Raw genomic sequence first — 13,464 nt, forward strand, 5'->3', positions numbered from 1 at the left:
TTCTTTTTTCTTTTTTTACTAGAACTATAAAAATGGTCTTTTCCTATTTTTTGTATTAATGGCCATGTGCATATGACCATTAAAAACAAAAAGACTGCATATGCACTTACTGCCACCTATTTTCTTGGTAGTAAGGGCCCATGTGCTATTCTTGCACTAATCAGCAAGTACATAGTAATGCAGCTGTGTTAACTAATTAGCACAGAAACATCCACTCTCTGCCCAGACACATCCCCTCAAAAAATATTTTTTAATGCACCACAAGATGCCTCAGTGCATCCATGGTATGCCAACTTAAGCTATATCAGGCATGCGGTAGCACCTAACACAGCTTATTAAAAGGGCCCCTTACTTATGCTGGGCTGTACTAAACCACAGAAGTGCTTCTTACTGCGGGCTGCCCTGACACTCATAGGAATAGAATGAGCGTCAGAGCATTTATCATGCCGGCCCGCAGTAAGAAGCTTTTCTGCAGTTTAGTAAAAGGAGCCCTTCTTATTTCCTTACATACTACTATTACTGTTTCTCATTTCTATAGCATTGCCAGGCATACGCAGTGCTGTACATGAAACATGTAAGAGACGATCCCTGCTCAATAGAGCTTACATTCTAATCAAAAGAGACAAATATGGGTTAGGGAATTTCTCACAGAGGGAATGATAAAGCAGACATTGGTAAGAGTTAAGAGCCTCGAAAAAGTAGGCTTTTAGCTTAGATTTGAATGTTTCCAGAGACATCCAAGTTTTACTTCCACTAAAAGCAATGGAAGTAAAACCCAGATGGCTCAATCCATCCTCCTTTTTCTGGAGCCTACCGGACTGACCTGGAGCCTACCGGACCTGAATGTGCACCGATTTGATAGCTTTTGGGCTTGTAAAACTTGGATGTCTCAATCCGTCCTCTTTTTTCTGGAGCCATATGGTAACCCTAGGCAATTCTTTCTCATGCGCATTTATTATTGGCCTTAAAACGGGGAATTGTATAATTCCTGTCCTGACAGAGTTCCACTGGTTACTTGTAAGGAATCATATAAAGTTCAAGATTATGGGTTCCTTTTACTAAGCTGCGCTAGTGGTTATAGCGCGCGTGCTAGACACTAACGCCAGCACTGAGCTGGCATTAGGTCTTGGCGCGTTGTGCGGGGTTGGTGCGTAGCGTGGGATTAGCGCATGCAGCGCACACTAAAAATTCTAGCGCACCATAGTAAAAGGAGCCCTATGTGTATTGTAATCAGAGTGTTTTACACTCTCATGTTAGGATTCATCAGGATTATCCTTAAGAAGGATATGGCGATACTCGAGAGGGTTCAGAGGACAGCGACGCAACTGATAAAGGGTATGGAAAACCTTACATATGTCGAAAGATTGAGAAACTGGGCCTTTTTTCCTTGGAGAAGCGGAGGCTTAGAGGGAACATGCAGTGGCGTACCAAGGGGGGTGGGGGGGCGGTCCACCCGGGTTCAGCCTTAGAGGGGGTGCACAGCTGGCCAGGTCCGGAAAATTCCTGGGCTGCAACGGTGACGGCACTCAGCGGCATCGGCGACGGCACTCAGCGGTATCGGCGCCCTCCCCCCGGCATCAGTGCCCCCCTCCGCGAAGGCACTCAGCGGCATCGGCGCGCCCCCCCCCCCCCACCACTCAAGTTCAGCCTCCTTCTCCCGGCATCAACAGAACTTCAGATCGGCAACAGGTGCTCAGTCAAAAGCTTCCCCTGACTTAGCTTCCTGTTTCCGCCCAGGCAGTTCAGTCAGAGGGAAGCTTTGACTGAGCACCTGTTTCCGATCTGAAGTTCTGTTGATGCCGGGAGAAGGAGGCCGAACTTGAGCGCCATCGCTGGGGGGGGGCCTTGCCGATCTTGTTGCCAAAATCAGAAAGGTGAGAAAGGGAGAAAGATGGGCCTGTGGTGGATGGAGAGATTGAGGGAAGGGGACAGATGATGGAAGTGGGGAGAGAGAAGAGGGCAGATGATGGAAGTGGGGAGAAGGGGCAGATGATGGAAGTGGGGAGAGAGAAGAGGGCAGATGATGGAAGTAGGGGGAAACAGAGAGAAGGGGCAGATGATGGAAGTGGAGAGAAGGGGAGAGAGAAGAGGGCAGATGATGGAAGTGGGGGGAAAGAGAGAGAAGGGGTAGATGATGGAAGTGGGGAGAGAGAAGAGGTCAGATGATGGAAGTGGGGAGAAGGGAGAGCAAATGCTGAATGGAAGTGGAGAAAGAGAACACATACTGGATGGAAGGAGGGATAACGAAAAAGGACATGCTGGATGGGGGAAGAAAATAGAGTTAGTGAGATAGTGGAGGGGTGAAGGAAAGGGGTGGCATGCTGTGGGTAGACATAATGAAAAGAGGGAATTTGAGGACTGCATAGTAAGAACGAATTTAATTTAGACGGACGCAGAAAATAAAGAAGGAAGACCAGAGAAGGAAAGGGAAGAGAGAGAGGAGAGAGAGAGATGCCAGAGAACGGAGAAGGAGACAGAGATATCAGATCTGAGTGGAGGAAATGAGAAGAGAGAGATGCTAAAAACCACAGGGGGGAGGGAAAGAGAGGTGAAAAGAGAAAGATGCCAGACCATGAGGTAACAGAGGGAAGATGATAGATGCCAAAGGGGGGGGGGGTCTAGAGGAGAGATGGCAGGGGGAGACAGACAGTTTCCGGAAGGGGCAGACAGAGGATGGAACAGGCAAATGCTGGATTGAAGAGACAGGGCAGACGCTGGAAGGAAAAGAGTGAAAAGAAGATAAAAACTTTCCTTTAACAGTTAAAAGGAAAGATATATAAACTATAAAGAGTTTTACCTCATGCAAAATTGTCATTTCTTTAATAAGACATTAACTATTTTTTCTGCGGCCCTCCAAGTACTTTATTTTTTTCTGCAGCACTCACATTTAAAGTTCAATATCTTTTCTTTCTCAAAACTGGCACATTTCAATCACTAAATTGAAAATAAAATCATTTTCCTACCTTTGTTTGGTAATTTCATCAGTCTCTGGTTGCACTTTATTCTTCTGACTGTGCATCCAATACTTCTTCCCTTCTTTCAATCTCCTGTATGCTTCCTCTCCTCCAGACCTCATTCCCTCCTCCAACTTTTTCTTTCTTTCTCTGTCTGTCTTTCTCTGATTCCGTGCCCCATTTTTTGCTTTGTTTCTGGTTCCCTGTCCCCCCTCCTTCTTTCTTCCTTCCTCCGCGCCCCATTTTTTGCTTTTTTTTCTGGCTCCCTGTCCCTACCCCACCTTCTTTCTTCCTTCCTTCCTGCCCTCCCCCATGCCACCGCCGCCGCGGAATAGGCTGCTGCCGCTGCCTGCCTGCTTCTCTTCTGCACGGGGCCGACCAATTCTCGCCGCCCGATGTCAATTCTAACTTCGGAAAGGACGTTCCGGGCAGCCAGGCAGCGATTGGCTAGCCAGAACGTACTCTCGACGTCAGAATTGACGTCGGGCCGCGAGAGTTGGTCGGCCCCGCAGGGAAGAGAAGCAGGGAGATCAAAGAACACGGTGCTGGCCTGATCCCCGATGGCAGCAGTGAGAAGGGAAGGGAAGCAGGTTCGGCACTCTAGGGAGAACAGTGGACCGCCCCCCCATTGGTACGCTACTGGAGCAGCAGCGTGTCTGGCCGGCTCGTTCGTTCAAAGCCGGGGTGGCGGCTCCTTGCGAGATCCGTGCCTGCGTCTGAAGCCTCTCTGATGTTGTGACATCAGAGAGGCTTCCGATGCAGGAATGGATAGCGCAAGGAGCCACCAACCCGCGGCTTTGAATGAACGAGCCAGCTGCTGCTCCAAAAGGAAGAGAATGATGCCTCCAGACTGTGGGCCGCAAATAAAACCTGGAGAGCCACATGTGGCCCGCGGGCCGCGTGTTTGAGACCGCTGCTCTAGATGGATGCAGAAAATAAATTGAAAAGGAAAATGAAGGAAGAAAGGGATTGCAGGTGTGTGAGAGGGAAGGAGAGGAGAACGATGCCAGACCAATGGGGGCGAAAGGAGAGATGGAAGGGGGAGGGATACAGTTTCTGGAAGGGGCATAGAAGGAGAGAAGATGCCATATAGGGAGGGGCAGAGAGATGGCAGACAGTGGATGGAAGGAAGACAGTAACAAGAAGATGAGGAAAGCAGAAACTAGAGAAGACAAAGGTAGAACAAAAATTTTCTATTTATTTATTGCTTTAGGAGACATGTCACTGTTTCTGTGGTGTTGCATTTTATGCAGAGTCCAGCTTCTTGCTGGTTCAATTTAACCTTTGTCTATGTATTTCTATTTTATCCCCCCTTTTAAAAAACTGTAGACGTTTTTTAGCGCCAGCCGTGGTGGTAGCAGCTCTGATGCTCAGAATTCTATGAGCGTCAGAGCTATTACCACTGTGGCTAAAATCCACACTACAGTTTTGTAAAAGGGGGAAGGGTTAGTTTGTGATGACATATTCCATACTAGGTGAAGGTGTTTTCTGTGTGCTGTGTGTTCGAAAGACATGGTTTTCTGTTAGGATTGATGGTGTAGGATTGATCTGTACTAGTCTGGCTTGTTTAGTTTTACAATGGGTTTATTGATGTTGTACTGCTCACTGCATATGTAAGCTGCTGCCTTTTCATAGGTACACATGTGTGACGTGTGGCTTGTTACTAAAAATCATGTTTTTCGTACAGATGGGGGGGGGGTGCCAAAGAATTATGGGCCCCAGGTGTCACATATGCTAGGTACGCCACTGGGGACATGATAGAGACTTACAAGATCATGAAGGGCATGGAGAAAGTAGAGAGGGACAGATTTTTCAAACTTTCGAAAACTACAAGAACGAGAGGGCATTCAAAAAAATTAAGAGGGGACAGATTCAGAACCAATACTAGGAAGTTCTTCACCCAGAGGGTGGTGGACACCTGGAATGCGCTTCCAGAGGGTTTGATACGACAGAGTACACTACAGGGTTTCAAGAAGGGTTTGGATGAATTCCTGAAGGATAAGGGGATTGAGGGGTACTGATAGAGAATTACTATGCAGGTCCTTGACCAGAATGGGCCGCCGCGCGAGCAGACTGCTATGCGGGATGGACCTCTGGTCTGACCCAGCAGAGGCACTGCTTATGTCTTTATGTCCTTATGTCCTCTCCATGTCCATGAGCATTCATAGTCCTTACATTCTAGTCAAAAAATTCTTGTGCATTCCTTCACTTGAAAATGAAAAGAAACAGTACACATTCACAGGATTTTCTATCACTGAGCCAAAACATTTACATACAAATACAAAAATATTCTTATTGTCCACAATAACTGTAAAGTTTTATGTCAATTCCAACAAACAGAAGAACTAGACAGTCTGGGATCACAAATTAATAAACAAGCACATCAATATACCTCTAAATATTACTAAAAATATATGCTTTCAAAATGTTACAAAATACCAAATAATTTACACAAGCTCTAGCATTAATAGGTAGAACATAAAAATCTTCACTGCCAGAGGTGAATGCCTTTTTTTTTTAGATCATACAGTCTTAGAATTAGGAAAATGCAGTAAACTTTGATCCCTAAGGATATCTCTCATCTCCATTCATAACAACATATCATGGTTGATAGACAGTATACAGAATTAATTTTATAAATTCATTTTTTCTCAAGATAATTAAAAAAAAAAAAAAGGTTCATCATTACCATCCTCCCTCCCTTCAATTTGATTTATAATACACCACCGCAAGTCCCCCAATGTATGATTCTTACTTATCCAATGCTGGATCAATGGAGCTTGTAAAGACTCTGTAGCGATCTGAGACTTGTGCTCTGTCAGCCTAAGTTTCACGGATCTACTTGTTCATCCAATATACCGTATATTAAGGCACAGGGGCAGACAATAGCGTAGATGACATTCTTGCTATTGCAATCCGTGCATTTGTTTGAGAAGAGAGTTAAATCTCTACCTGGAACTTTCCATGATTCACCCTCTATAGTAAATTATCTTGAGCAAAAATGGATTTATAAAATTAATTCTGTAGTGCCCGGGGGTTTGAATTTAGTTTTAGAATGTGCTTCTCTATTTTGATCTGGATGTCTGGCAATGATGACATCATGGGTCAGCTGATTTGAAGGGAGTATAAAGAGGCAGAGAAAAAAGCCGCCGTCATCTTGACACATTGTAAATGAATGGTCGGGTAACGACGGAGTGATTGTAGTGAGTGCTAGGATAGTAAAATAATATATTTAAATATTTAGGGCTCCTTTTACAAAGGTGTATTAGGGCCTTAACGCGCTGAATAGCGTGCGCTAGCCACTACTGCCTCCTCTTGAGCAGGCGGTAGTTTTTCAGGTAGCGTGCATTATAGCACGCGCTAATCCGGTGTGTGCGCTAAAAACACTAGCGCATCTTTGTAAAAGGTGCCCTTAATCTAATATATTTTTTACTTTTCTAGGGAAACGATCCTTGATAAAGCGTTGAATATGCGAAACATGTTGGATCCGAGTTTCCTCTATCATAAAACTGAGATAAGCCTTTAGTACATATGTAAAAGCATTTGACTAGTAGCACTTTAAGGCACTTTTTAAGCACTTTGAAACTATTGCACTTTAAAAACTGCACTTTAGACATTGAAATACGATTAGGATAAAAAAGTGGGCCAGTGAGGAGACAACACGTTAAGCTTATCGCTATGATAAACATTTGAGTGATGAGTGGTATTTCTGAGGTCTAAGGAAGTCCCTGATTGGCTCAGATGTCTCAGACCCCTCCCAAGAGGGTAGGAGCTGATCAGGGCCTTAGGCTCCTCCCTGTTCATTGCTAGGGTCGGGAGGAGCAGGAGGCACTGAGCACCCCTCCTGCTCCCAACTAGGAGGTACAGGGGGGGGCCAGGCCGGGGGGGAGGGTGAGTCGCGTGCCGGTTGGGGGTGACTCGGTTGATAGCAGGAGGGAGTTGGCATCCCTTCTGCCATATTCGCGTGGGCAGGGAGGGCAGCATCAGGTGGTGGCAGGAGGGAGTGGGCATCCCTCTTGCTATTTGTGGGTCGCTGGGGGGATTGCGTTTGTCGGGGGGGGGGGGGGGGGGGCCCTCGGCCGTTTTTTGACAGGTCTGCCTGTCTTTTCTTTTTTTTTTTTAATGGGGCAGATATTGTGCGTGTGCCATGGAAAAAAAATGAATAAAAAAGACAGGCAGGCCTGTCAAAAAACCTGCAGACCTGTCGGTTACCAACAGGTTTGCAGCAGTTGGGTTTGACAATAGTAAAACCCGATTCAAAATAGCCAAGCAATTGTTAGTGAATCAATCACTTGGCTATATTGCATGGGATTTTACTAATTTGCATGGGAGGATAGGTTAGTGAATTGGGTCGGAGAGAAATCAGGTCGCAAAGGGCTCACTATTGGTACATGATCAGATTGCTTAGTGAATCTAATCCAATGTTCTATTATGGATTAAGAACTGGTTGAAAGACAAAATGGTGAGTCGGTTTAAACGGCCAATATTCTCAATGGAGAAGGGTAAATACAGCAGGTTCCCCAGGGGTCTGTGCTGGGACCGCTGCTTTTTAACATATTTATCCATGATCTAGAGGTGGGAATAACTAGTGAGATAATTACATTTGCTAATGACACAAAGTTGTTAAATCATAAGAGGATTTTGAAAAATGGCAAAAGGACCTTGTGAGACTGGGCATCAAAATGGCAACTTGCAAAGTGTTGCATGTGGGAAAGAGGAACCTGAGCTAGCTACATGATGCAGGGTTCTACATTAGGAGTCACTGCCCAGGGAAAGAATCTAGGTATCATCGTTGAGGTTACATTAAAACTCTCAGCTCAATATGTGGAGGTAGCTAAGAAAGCAAATATAATGTTAGGAATTATTAGGAAAGGAATAGATATAGTGGTGCTAGAAAAGGTTCAAAGAAGAGCGACCAAGATGGTAAAGGGGATGGAACTCCTCTCGTATGAGGAAAGACTAAAATGGTTAGGGCTCCTCAGCTTGGCAAAGAGACAGCTGAGGGGGAGATATGATTGAAGTCTACAAAATCCTGAGTGGAGTAGAACGGGTACAAGTGGATCGATTTTTCACTCCATTAAAAATTACAAAGACTAGGGGACACTCGATGAAGTTACAGAGAAATACTTTTAAAACCAATAGGAGAAAATTTTTTTTCACTCAGAGAATTAAGCTCTGGAACGCGTTGCCAGAGGAGGTGGTAAGACCGGATAGCATAGCTGGTTTTAAGAAATGTTTGGACAAGTTCCTGGAAATGTTTGGACAAGTTCCTGAACTTGTTATTGAGAAAGACATGGGGGAAGTCACTGCTTGCCCTGTATCGGTAGCATAGAATCTTGCTACTCCATGGGTTTTGGCCAGGTACTAATGACCTGGATTGGCCACCGTGAGAACGATCTACTGGGCTTGATGGACCATTGGTCTGACCCAGTAAGGCTATTCTTATGTACTTATGTTATAATGTCTTTTTGTTGCTTTAGGGTGTGGCAGAACCTCAAATACTGTGTGCAATTCTGGTCACCGTATCTCAAGAAAGATATAGTGGAATTAGAAAAGGTGCCAAAAATGATAAAAGGGATGGGATGACCAGTGGGGGTAAGTGGGGTGAGGGGCGGACCTCCCCAGGCACTGTCTTGGTGGGGTTTCTTGCACCTCTCTGCCCCCCCCACCCTTCGCCATACTTGCGCCCTCCCTTCCCCACCACCCCATACCTCTTTAAAATCTTTGCCAGCGTGAGCAACTCTGGCTGGCTTCCTCTGAAATCACATCCGGGTTGTGGAGCCAGGAAGTGATGTCAGCGGGAACCAACACCAGCGCCAACACCAGCACGGCAGCAGGATGGAGAAGCTGCTTGCGCTTGCAAAAATTTAAAGAGATACGGGGATGGGAAGGGAGGACGCAAGTGTGGCATGGGGGTGTGGAAGAAGCAGGGGAGGGGGGCTGGTGCGGAAGGGGGGGGAGTGGTAAGAAGGGCTCATTGGGGGGCACCACCACCTCTGGCATCTCCTACGCTCGTTACACCACAGGGGATGACTTCTCTATGAGGAAAGGCTAAAGTGGCCAGAGACAGCTCAGGGGAGATATGATAAAGGTCTATAAAATATTGAGTGGAGTGGAACAGGTATATAAGAACATAAGAAATGCCATACTGGGTCAGACTGAAGGTCCATAAAACCCAGTATCCTGTTTCCAACAGTTGCCAACCCTGGTCACAGATACCTGGCAACATCCTAAGAAAGTGACACAGATTTTATACTGGTTATCCTTGGAATAAACAGTGGATTTCCCCAAGCCATTTCAATAATGGCCTATGGACTTCTCTTTTAGGAAATTATCCAGACCTTTCTTAAGCCCTGCTAAGCTAACTGATTTCACCACATTCTCTGGCAATGAATTCCAGAGTTTAATTACATGTTGTGTGAAGAACTATTTTCGCTAGTTTGTTTTAAATCTACTACTTAGCAGCTTTATCAAATGCCCCCTAGTCCTAGTATTTTTGGAAATAGTAAACAAGTGATTCACATCTACCCTTTCCACTCCACTCAGTATTTTATAGACCTCTATCATATCAACCCTGAGCCATCTCTTCGCCAGGCTGAAGAGCCCTATTCACTCACCAGTCATTTCCCATTTAGATTATTGCAACTCCCTCTAAAATGGCATCACCCAAAAAGAAACGTCATCTGCAGCTCATTCATAATACGTTAATTAAACTCATCTTTAAAGTAGGAAAATATGATCACGTTACCCCTCTTCTGCGAGAAGCACATTGGCTACCCATAACACATCATATCACTTACAAAACTTTACTGCTGGTCTTTAAAATCAAACTTTTGCGCCTCCCACCCTTTCTTGACAGACTCATCATCCCCTATTGCTCTCCCCGGACCCTTAGATCGGCTGGTCAAAATTTATTAACCAAGCCTTCTATCAAGGAATTCTACTACACTAGAAATACTAATTTTTCCATTGTAGCTCCAACTTTATGAAACGCCATGCCACCTCAACTCCACCATGAAAATTCACTCAACAAATTTAAGATTAAACTAAAAATGTTCTTATTCCAAGATGCATACCATTGTGCCTAAATATCTTCTCCAACAGTACAGCAGTATATTAAATGAACCTCTTTTAAGAAGCGATCCCCTTTCCTGGTGTTTTATTCCACCCCTCCTTCTTCCCCTAATTAATTTATTTTAAGGATGTAATTATTAACTTTCCTCCCTCTTTACCCTCAGTTCATGTTCGTATTTGTAATTTGTCTATTTAATGTTCACATTTTTTTCCCTCCTATCCCCCCCTTCTAAAATTTATTTTAACATTATTTTTAGCTTTGTAAACTGGCCAGGTGCATGTTGATGGTCAGCATATCAAAATTTAATTAAACTTTAAACTTGAAATTATCATTTCCGTTGCTCTTCTGTGTACCTTTTCTAATTCTGCTACATCTTTTTGGAGATAAGGCGACCAAAATTGCACACAGTATTCAAGGTGTGGCCGTATTATGGGAGGAGCATGGGAGGGTCAGTGGCATTCACTAAAGATTCATGCACTATCAGTGGCATAGCGAGGGTAAGAGGTGCCCGGGGTGGTGCCTTCTTCTCCAATCCCCACTCCTTCCCCGTTCCCCTGCCGTGTGTGTGCAGTCCCCTTCCCTTCCCCCCCCCGTACCTCTTTAACTTTCCTGGTGTGAACAGCATCACCAATTTGCTGCCTGCATCGGCATCAGCTGTACCTCTAACATCACTTCACAGGCATGGGACCCAGAAGTGATGTCAGAAGGAGAGCTAACGCTGTCGCGAGCAGCAGGTTGGAATTGCTGCTCACGCCAGCGAAGAAGTAGAGGTGTAGGGTGTAGGGGAAGTGAAGGTGGGGAGGGGAGGAAAGAAGTGGGGGCTGGAGATGAGAAGGTTGTCGGTTCCCCCACCAAGGCGGCACCTGAGGCAGACCGCCCCCCCATCCCCCACTTACTATGCCACTGTGCACTATTATAGAATTTGAGGGACCCAATCTAAATTCAAGCTCAAGGAGTTTTAGTTTTAGGCTTTAGTTGGTGTAATTCTGCCTCAAATTGGGTGCTGATCCCAGTACTAAGCACTGTTCTATAAATGGCACTCAACTTTAAGCACCGTTGATAGAATAGCACTTAATACTCTTTTTTGGCCACCCAAATTTATAAAATTTAGTCCTAAATACTTTTCAGATTGAACCTCTATGATCTACCATGGTCTGTGACACTGTTTTCCCTTTATCATTGGGTATATGATGTGTGGTTTAAGTATTTTTCAGACCCTCATCAACAGTACAACAAACTAATGCTCAATTAGTGGATTCTTTCAGATTTTAATTAACTTATGATATTGGAACAGTCAAACTAGATAATTTAAAATCATAACAGATATGCTTGTTGATCAATTAGAATCATATAAAAAAAATTATGTATTAATGATGTTGCTCAGTTAGTAATTATTGTAGCAATTGTTTAAATGCCTAGTAAATAACACTTTTGTCTAGTTTTAAGTTCAACTATGACATCTAGTGGTCATTTCAATTAATTTTGCATTTTATAGCATGGTTTTAAATATGTGGGATTTTTTTTAAAGTTGCAATATCCTCTTGCAGAGAGGATGTGTCTCCTGGAGCTTTTGCCCAGGAGGAAAGGGTTAGGTTGGCTCTTTTAGCTGGTGATTTGATCATTAGATATGTAGATAACTGGGTGGCTGGTGGATGTGACGATCACTTGATCACTTGCTTGCCTGGTATGAAAGTGGTGTAGCTCATGCTTCACCTAGATAAGATTTTAGACAGCACTGCAGAGGAGTCAGCTGTCTTAACACATGTGGCTACCAATGAAATAGGAAAATATGGGAGGGAGATCTGGAAGTCAAATTTAGGCTGTTAGGTAGAAATTGGAAACTCAGTCCTCCAAAATGGGTCCCCAATTTTGTTATAAAGTTGCATCAGTAAAATAAAGATTCTCTTTTTTTTCAGTTGGATTGTACACACCACTCATTTGTGGCTGAAAGAAATCTTCCAAACAAAAAAGATAGTTTTTTTCTAAGCTGCAGCAAAATGTGGCCTTAACGAGCAGAAAAGACCTACATAAGGGCATACCAAGGCTATCCGGTGCTTTCGCTAGTTTGGCAACCACTCCGGCACATGGTTTATTGTTTTGCTTATTAGCAATTCATTCGTTGTGATTTACAGCAACTACTGACCCCGGAAGAAGGTCTTTTGTGACCGAAACATGGACCATGTTGGGTCCACACCACAATTCTTTTACTGTGCTGCCTATGGTGTGTTTCATGAATACTACAATTGGCTAATAAAGACTTTATCAAGATCATCAGTTCCACAGTTGCTTTCCTCATTTTTTGCCATAACCAGAAAATGGCCCATTTTCCATTTTCTAATATAATGGCCATGCATTAATGCTAACCTTTGGCACTATTTAAACACACTTAAGTGAAGAACCATCAAATGACTATAAAAACCAAAATGTCAGAACTAATCTCACATTTATGCAGCACTAAGGATCAATAAGACAGTTTGCGATTCTGGATGAATGAAGTGCTGCATAAATGTGAGATTAGTCCTGACATTTTGATGATTACATGCATTAATGTTGCCATTAGAGCATGGCCATTAACAAAATTAGTGCATGAGCCCTTACCAACACCTCTTTTGAAGGCAGTAAGAGTTCACATGCTATTCCAGTTAGCACATGGTAATGTAGCTGTATTAACTGATTAATTCTCCGCCCTCAGCCAAACTCTATTGCTGAAAAAATTAGCACACACACGTCAACAGTCCTTTTACCAAGCTGCTTACTGCAGCTTGGTAAAAGGACTCCTAAGTTTTTTTGTTAAGCAATGGCAGTTCTGTGACTTAAGCTATTGATCAGAAGGGTAGTGCCATATTTTTTCCAGTTTAGTATGGAAGTATTCCACTGACCAGTTCTCAAAAGGGCTCACTGTAGGATTTTCTGAGCTTCCTGGCAGACTCCAACTCTGCCATGAAAATGTATTACAACGAGGTTATTAATATTTAAATGAGCACTCTGGGCGATTCTCTATTATCATTGGGTGATTCCCTAACCTCGCTGTCCTACATTTACAGGCAAACTTTTCTGGCAGGTCTGAACTCTCGTAGCTTTACTTTCTGGTCAGTGCCCCTAAGGCTGCCGTCGGAGAGGAAGTTCGGGCCAGCCAATCGCTGCCTGGCTGGGCGGAACTTCCTCTCCGATGGCAGAATTGACGTCGGGGAGAGGAATGCTGGTCGGCCCGACGGTGGGAAGCAGAGAGAGCTTGCGGCAGTCGCGGCGGCGGCTTTGGGGCCTGTTCCCCGATGGTGGCAGCAGTGGCTTGGTGGAGGGCAGGGAGAAAGAAAGGGGGCAGGCAGGGAGACAGAAAGGAAACAGAAAAAAAGAAAGGGAGTATGAAGAGAGAAAAAAGAAAGGGAGGCAGGGAGAAAGAAAGGGCAGGGAGAGAGGAAGAAAAAGTTGGGGGAG

At 44.4% G+C, this 13,464-nt stretch overlaps 1 protein-coding gene across 2 annotated transcripts in view; it reads right to left on the reverse strand.

Annotated features, from left to right (window-relative positions):
- Nucleotides 1-13,464, reverse strand: part of HEMGN (hemogen) — a 62,314-nt gene that overhangs the window by 27,207 nt on the left and 21,643 nt on the right. The window lies entirely within an intron of this gene.

This window comes from Geotrypetes seraphini, chromosome 1, assembly GCF_902459505.1.
Source record: "Geotrypetes seraphini chromosome 1, aGeoSer1.1, whole genome shotgun sequence".
Classification (NCBI taxonomy): Eukaryota; Metazoa; Chordata; class Amphibia; order Gymnophiona; family Dermophiidae; genus Geotrypetes; species Geotrypetes seraphini.